General features: G+C 44.0%; 1 long non-coding RNA gene across 3 annotated transcripts in view; it reads left to right on the forward strand.

The window, feature by feature from the left end:
* Nucleotides 1-7,500, forward strand: part of LOC121877631 — a 92,071-nt gene that overhangs the window by 45,957 nt on the left and 38,614 nt on the right. For 2 of the 3 annotated variants that reach the window (XR_006091031.1, XR_006091033.1), the window contains exon 3: nucleotides 6,363-6,453. The exons of the other annotated variant lie outside the window; for it this stretch is intronic. This is a non-coding gene — a long non-coding RNA (uncharacterized LOC121877631). The remainder of the gene's footprint in view (nucleotides 1-6,362; nucleotides 6,454-7,500) is intronic. 3 annotated transcript variants of the gene reach the window in all.

A 7,500-nucleotide genomic window follows, 5' to 3' on the forward strand; every position in this document is an offset into this window, starting at 1 on the left:
AAAATAACTTCGTTTAACAAAAGCTTTCATAACAAAAAAAAAAAGAAAATAAACAAAGCGAATATACACATTATTGTTTACAGTAGATGGCATGGGTTTAGTTATCGTGTCTTTCTGTATGAGGTTACCATAAGACCACGTGTGCTTGAGGTGAGAAACACGTGGTGGCGGTAACTGGATCACAAGGTAGACTGATTACCGCCCGCCTGGTATAGTTGGTTCACTGGAGTGCTCGTCTCTGGGTATTAAGAGTCTTTAGTGGTGGGTGTGAAGGTTAACTTGGTCATGACTCCCAGCTGTTTTGGTTAGGTTAGGTTACGTTAGGTTAAGTGGAGATAGAATTATAGAGTTAGGTTAGGTTTTTCACGGGAGGGTGGTAGTAACAGTCTGGCGTAAGTAACTTCTTACAAACAAGTGTGTGTGTGTGTGTGTGTGTGTGTGTGTGTGTGTGTGTGTGTGTGTGTGACAAAACAAAACTGCAAAAGAGTTGGGTCGACTTCATATTATATCAAAGGCAAAGGAAGCCGTTAACAGTACGAGTGGCAATCCCAGAAACCGTTAACAGTACTATTAACTATCCCAGAAGCCGTTAACAGTACTATTGACTATCCCAGGCCCCATCAACATTACTATTCAGTATCCCAGGCGCTGTTAAAAGTATTATTGAATATCCCAAGAGACCATTAGCTGAGATAGCATTGTTAACAGGCGATTGACTCGGAAAATTATGTGTGTGTGTGTGTGTGTGTGTGCGTGTGTGTGTGTGTGTGTGTGTGATGCTCTTGTTTGTGTTTGCTGGTGAGTTGTTTGTTGTTGTTTTTCTGTGTTTGTAGGTGACTATTATTATTATTATTATTATTATTATTATTATTATTATTATTATTATTACCGAGACAACAAGAAACTCCAAACCCCGTCGTAACCTCAAACACTGGATATGAAATGAGATGTTTTGATTTTTTTTTTTGGCCACATACTTGACTCATATTTGCTGTCTATACCATTCCTCGTGCGGTGTCCATTTTTACGAGGGGCATGTATCTTAACGAGCTACCCTGGAACGAGATAGTTAGAGGCAATTTATTACGTTGTATTACCAATTAGGCCGTGGAATATGTTCAGGGAAATGTGTAATGGGGTATGATTTGCCGGACCCTAAAACAGGTAATGTACTTTGGTGTTTAATTTACTGCGTCTTGTATTGTGCTCCTGGGATTAGGTAGGGGTTTGGGGAGGGAGGGAAGGTGGGGTTGAGTGGGGGTGTGGGGAGGTTTTGTGTGTGTGTGTATGGCCAGCCAATATGTAATCAAATCTCATACATCAGAACACACATGCACACACACACACACACACACACACACACACACACACACACACACACACACACACGATAACTTCTCTACTCCAACATTGAATTGTTTGTAAGGTTCACATAAGCAATAAAGTTCGTATTATATATTTTCATCGGACAAAAACATCTAGTAAAATATTATATACGGTAAAACAAAGTACACGGTTTTTATGGTTACCGGATCTATGTTATATGATTTTTTTTTTTTGTCGACGGGTTTCGTCATTTAATGTCGTAGGATTGGTAGGTGTGTGTGTGTGTGTGTGTGTGTGTGTGTGTGTGTGTGTGTGTGTGTGTGTGTGTGTCGGTGGATGGTAGGCTGTACGAGAAAGGAGGAGGGGAAGGATTAGGGGGAAGATGAAGAGTAGGTGATGGAGTAACACGAAGAATAGGAGAAGAAGAGGAAGGAGGAGGAGGAGGAGGAATAATTGACGATCAGGATTATCCCAGATTCCCATTTAATAATGTAAGTGCAGGAAGATTACACACACACACACACACATACATACATACACAGGTCGAAGGTATTACTGTGTAAAGCAATTATACATGCTGTACTTATATGTGTATTTGTATGCATGGATGTATATGTATTTCCCTAAGACATAATAAAAAAGTAATGTGCCGTTGTTGATGATGATGAGATAAAATACAGAGGATGAGACTGAAAATATACATATTATTGTATATAAATGTATTAGTTACATATAAGACAAAGAAAACAAAAACATACTTGAGTAATAAAAGCCACAGTGTATATAATTTAAACCACACACACACACACACACACACACACACACACACACACACACAAATATCAACAACGGAACAAACAAACAAAAAATTCGTTGATTATCTCTACCAAAAAACAAATCTCTTCCATTTCTCAGTTTGAAGAAATGTAAAAACCTTCCTCGTTATGTTGCTAATATAATTTCCCAGGACGAAGTGTATATATATATATTGGTTTGGAGGGATGATTTTTATTTACGGCTCTGTGTGTAATATTTCTCTCTCTCTCTCTCTCTTTCTCTCTCTCTCTCTCTCTCTCTCTCTCTCTCTCTCTCTCTCTCTCTCTCTCTCTCTCTCTCTCATAAGATTCTATGTATCAATGCTATAAGAGGGCGAGGGAGAGGGAGAAATGAAATGAGAGAGGGGGTGGTAAGGGGGTGAGAAGGAGGAGAAAGAAGAGGGTGTGTGTGTGTGTGTGTGTGTGTGTGTGTGTGGATCATTTAAGTGTGTACTGACTCGTTGTCTCAGATTATTCCGTCTCTTAGACTAAATAAGACTTGTCAGAAATATAATATATGTTTATAGTCGAAGCGGCGTCCGAACCCGTCTCTCTGTCCACACACACACACACACTTCCACTAACACCACCATTCTCCACCATCCCATGTTGTATCTAACTATCCGTCTACCCACATGAGGATATCATCATTGTCAATCCGCCTATGAATTGTGTGTCTGTGGGGGAGGGGGTGGATGTGGGGTGTCGGTGGGAGTGATATTTTGGGAGGGGTTGGGTGGGGGGTGTTCGTACGCAGCCCGCCTTGTTTATAACATATTGGCGCCCGAGAACTACAATGGCGCAGAGACTAATATATAAGGCAGTGGATATTGTGTCGTGTGGCTGGGTCTCCCTCCTTCTCTCCCCCTTCCTTCTTTCCTCCTCCTGCCTCCTTTCCTCCTCCTCCTTCTTTTCCTCCTCCCTCCTCCTTCTCTTTCCTCCCTCTGTCCATACATCCCCAATCTCCTTCTCTTCCTCTCGCTCTCCCTCCTTCTATCCTCCTTTCTTACCTCCTCTCTATTCTCTCCTACACCTCCCTCCCTTGATACCAAGTCCTTGTGCCTGTCACAGGTGCCAAATCCCCGATGGTGCCACCCCCCACACCTCCCCCCAAATCCCCCACCTTCCCACCTTCATCCCACACCTCCTTGCCCACCCCTTCATCCCACACCTTCCCACCCCTTCATCCCCACACCTTCCCCACCCCTTCATCCCCACACCTCCCCACCCTTCATCCCACCTCCCCACCCCTTCATCCCCCCACCTCCCCACCTCTTCATCCCCACCTCCCCACCCTTCATCCCCACACCTCCCACATCCTTCATCCTCCCACCCCTCATCCTCCCCACCCCTCATCCTCCCACACCCCCTCATCCTCCCCACCCCCTCCCACATCCTTACACCCCCACACCCCTTCCCACACACCCACACTGAACCGCTCTAAGTTAGGATCAAGTTTTGAATGTCTTGTTAAATTGGGCAGACAAAGTTTGCTGATAACGTAAGATAGCAGTGGTAGGTGGTGGTCCCGGCCGCCCTCCACCCACCCAGCCACCCTCCTGCCACCCACCCCTTCCTCCCTCTACCCTCCCTCCACCCAGCTCTTCCTCTATTTAGTTGTCCCTTCACCCAACCTCCACCCAGCTCTCCATTCACGTAGCTGCCTCTCCACCCTCCCAACCTCTCTCCACCAGTCTCCCATTCACCCTCCACCTACTCTTCCACTCACCCTCCACCCCACTCTTCCTCACCTCCACCCACTCTCCCTCACCCCTCCCCCTCTTCCCTCTCCCTCTCCCCAGTCTCCCCTCACCCTCCACCCCTCTCCTCACCTCCACCCATCTTCCTCTCCCCCTCCACCCCACTCTCCCACTCACCCTCCACCCACTCTTCCACTCACCCTCCACCCACTCTTCCTCTCTCCCTCCACCCAGTCTCCCACTCACCCTCCACCCAACAGTCCTTCTACCCACTCAACACATACCTGACACATATGTATCACATAGAGAACACATACATGACACATACTGTATAAACCATATAAAGGACACACATATAACACATAGGTGACACATATAGAACACAGGGATGAAATTAAAGCACCTGAGATAATTATTTACTAACACAACCACCAATGTTTTGTATCTTAGTTAAATGTTGAATAAAACAGTAATATTTCATTGTGATGTTTTTTGTTTTTGTTCTTGTTTTTTTTTGTTTTAATGTTTTTTTTTATGTTAAGTGTGAACGATAATTGGACTGTAGAAAATTTGTTGTACATATTAAAAAAAGGAAATGTACACACACACACACACACACACACACACACACACACACACACACACACACACACAGCCAGCATATATCACCTGATGATTAAACACCCTAACACATACCTGGGAGTTAGGTTAGGTTAGGTTAGATTAATTTAGGTTAGGTTAGTTTAAGTTAGATCAGGTTAAACTAAGTTAGGTTGATAAGTTAAGTTAGGTTAATTTAGGTTAACTATAGAATATTTAATCATCAGGCGAAATAAACTGAGGGGGGGCTAATCTTCAGGTGATCTCATTAACCTAACTGAATATTAAGTGTGAGAAAATCGACACCTTATCCGCCCACACCTCTACACGACGACAGGTAAAAGTCTCTACGTAGGAAAGGAAAAAGTCTACATAGGAAGAAATGTCTCTACTTAGGAAAAAAAAGTCTCTACGTAGGAAAGGAAAGGTCTACAGAGGAAAGGAAAAAGTCTACGTAGGAAAAGAAAAGGTCTCTACGTAGAAAGGAAAAAAGTCTACGTAGAAAAGAAAAGTCTCTACGTAGGAAAGGAAAAAGATCTCTACGTAGGAAAGGAAAAAGGTGTCTACGTAGGAAAGGAAAACTCTCCAACATGTCAATTATAAGCTTGGAGGTTAAAATACTGCTGTGTATATATCATGGTGCCTTGTGAGGTGTGGAGCAGGTGCAAGGTGAGGGAAGGTGTTGTATGAGCTACCAGGAAACATTATTTAGGTGTGAGGGAGGTGGGGGGTGTGTTGTGGTGGGGGAGGAGTGAGGAGGAGTAGAGATGTGTTGGGTTGGTGGAGGGAAGTGAGGAGGTAAAAGATGTGTAAGGGAGGTGGGAGAAAAGTGGGAGGGTGGGTGAAGGGGTATGTGAGGAAGAGTAGGTAAGGATTCGTGTGTGTAGGGGAGGTAGGTAAGGATGTGCTGTGTGCATAGGCGTATAAAAGGAGATGACAATCAAGGATGTGCTGGTAGTGTGTGTTGTGTTATAACCCCACTGTATGATATATAATAACTATAACATAACTATAATTGACTTTTGCATTATATAAAATTAATATCTGCATTTATAAAGTAGTTACCCTTTCAGCTATCTCCGTTTTCTTTAGTTTGTTAATTTTAGTGAGTAAGTATTGTTTGATATATACTGTATACGTATTTATATCATCACTATAATTACCAGCTCCGTCATCACTATATCACCATTTATGCATGTCACCATCACCCATGTCTTCATCGTCATCATCACCATTACCATTTTCATCACCAACACCCCAGACACTATTTCCCCAGCGTTACACCAACACTACCACCATCACCAACACTACTTCTATCATCACCAACTAAATCACCACCATCTCCAGCACTACTCCCTCCCCACCAACATTCATCACCCCACCCCCAGCACTGCGCCATCACCGGTTTCATTGTTCTCTATTTTGAATCTCAATGGTTTGGTTATTCACTGTCCCGAATGGTTCTCGAGACAACTCCTCTTGCCTCACTGGTTCATTGTCTTCGAATTCCTTCTCTTGGCTTCAGGGGTTCATTGTATCGAGACTCGTACTGTTTCATTTTTCGGGGTTCAGTGTATTGAAACCTCTTCTTGATTGATCATTCTTTCAAGTCTTTTTTTCCTTGGGGTTCAGTGGTTCATGGTCTTGAAACCTCTTCTTGGATTCATCCTTTTTTTTTCTCGAAATTCATGTTTTGTGGTTTGTTGTTTCGAATTATCTCAACAACTTATTCTTTACATCACACTGCTGCATAATGTCCCCCCCCCTCTCTCTCTCTCTCTCTCTCTCTCCCCCCTCTCTCTCTCTCTCTCTCTCTCTCTCTCATTCAAGTTAAGTCTCGTTATTTCGAATCATTTCACCTCATTATTCACATCACATTGCTTTATAATAACCCTCCCTCTCTCTCTCTCTCTGATTTCAGGTTTCATTGTTTCGAAACTCCCACCGCTCACTGGTTCAATGCTTCGAACCCCGTGATTTACTAGCGTTGAGTGCAAGCGACACATAAACTGGTGAGTCGTGACTGTGTTTATATACAAAAAAGTGTTAATTATTGAGTCTGTTTTAGGAAGAGTTTCATTAGCACATGGTCCTAGTTAAGGCTACCTGTGACCCCGAGTTATGGGTGAGGGTTTACTCTTAGCGTGTCTGCCACCACTAGATTGTTGGTAGTGGTGGTGCAGGTGTAAGTGGTGGTGGTGGTGGTAGACAGGTATAAGTAGTGGTGGTGGTAGACAGGTGTAAGTGGTGGTGGTGGTGGTAGATAGGTGTAAGTGGTGGTGGTGGTGGTAGACAGGTATAAGTAGTGGTGGTGGTAGACAGGTGTAAGTGGTGGTGGTAGACAGGTATAAGTAGTGGTGGTGGTAGACGGAGTGTAGTGGTGGTGGTAGACAGGTGTAGTGGTAGTGGTGGTAGATAGGTGTATGTGGTGGTGGTAGACAGGTATAAGTAGTGGTGGTGGTAGACAGTATAAGTGGTAGTGGTGGTAGACAGGTATAAGTAGTGGTGGTGGTAGACAGGTATAAGTGGTAGTGGTGGTAGACAGGTATAAGTAGTGGTGGTGGTAGACAGGTATAAGTAGTGGTGGTGGTAGACAGGTATAAGTAGTGGTGGTGGTAGACAGGTATAAGTGGTGGTGGTAGACAGGTATAAGTGGTAGTGATGGTAGACAGGTATAAGTAGTGGTGGTGGTAGACAGGTATAAGTAGTGGTGGTGGTAGACAGGTATAAGTAGTGGTGGTGGTGGTAGACAGGTGTAAGTGGTGGTGGTGGTAGACAGGTGTAAGTGGTGGTGGTAGACAGATATTAGTAGTGGTGTGGACAGGTATAAGTAGTGGTGGTGGTGGTAGACAGGTGTAAGTAGTGGTGGTGGTGGTAGACAGGTATAAGTGGTGGTGGTAGATAAGTGTAAGTGGTGGTGGTGGTAGACAGGTGTAAGTAGTGGTGGTAGACAGGTGTAAGTGATGCTACACAATGGCGGTGCTGTGATTTTTATCCTCGGTGATCACTTATTATGACTGCATTCCTAATCAAGGTCATTGCTTATCAGGGAGAAGGGG

This window comes from Homarus americanus, unplaced genomic scaffold (genome assembly GCF_018991925.1).
Source record: "Homarus americanus isolate GMGI-L3 unplaced genomic scaffold, GMGI_Hamer_2.0 scaffold40919, whole genome shotgun sequence".
Taxonomy (NCBI): Eukaryota; Metazoa; Arthropoda; class Malacostraca; order Decapoda; family Nephropidae; genus Homarus; species Homarus americanus.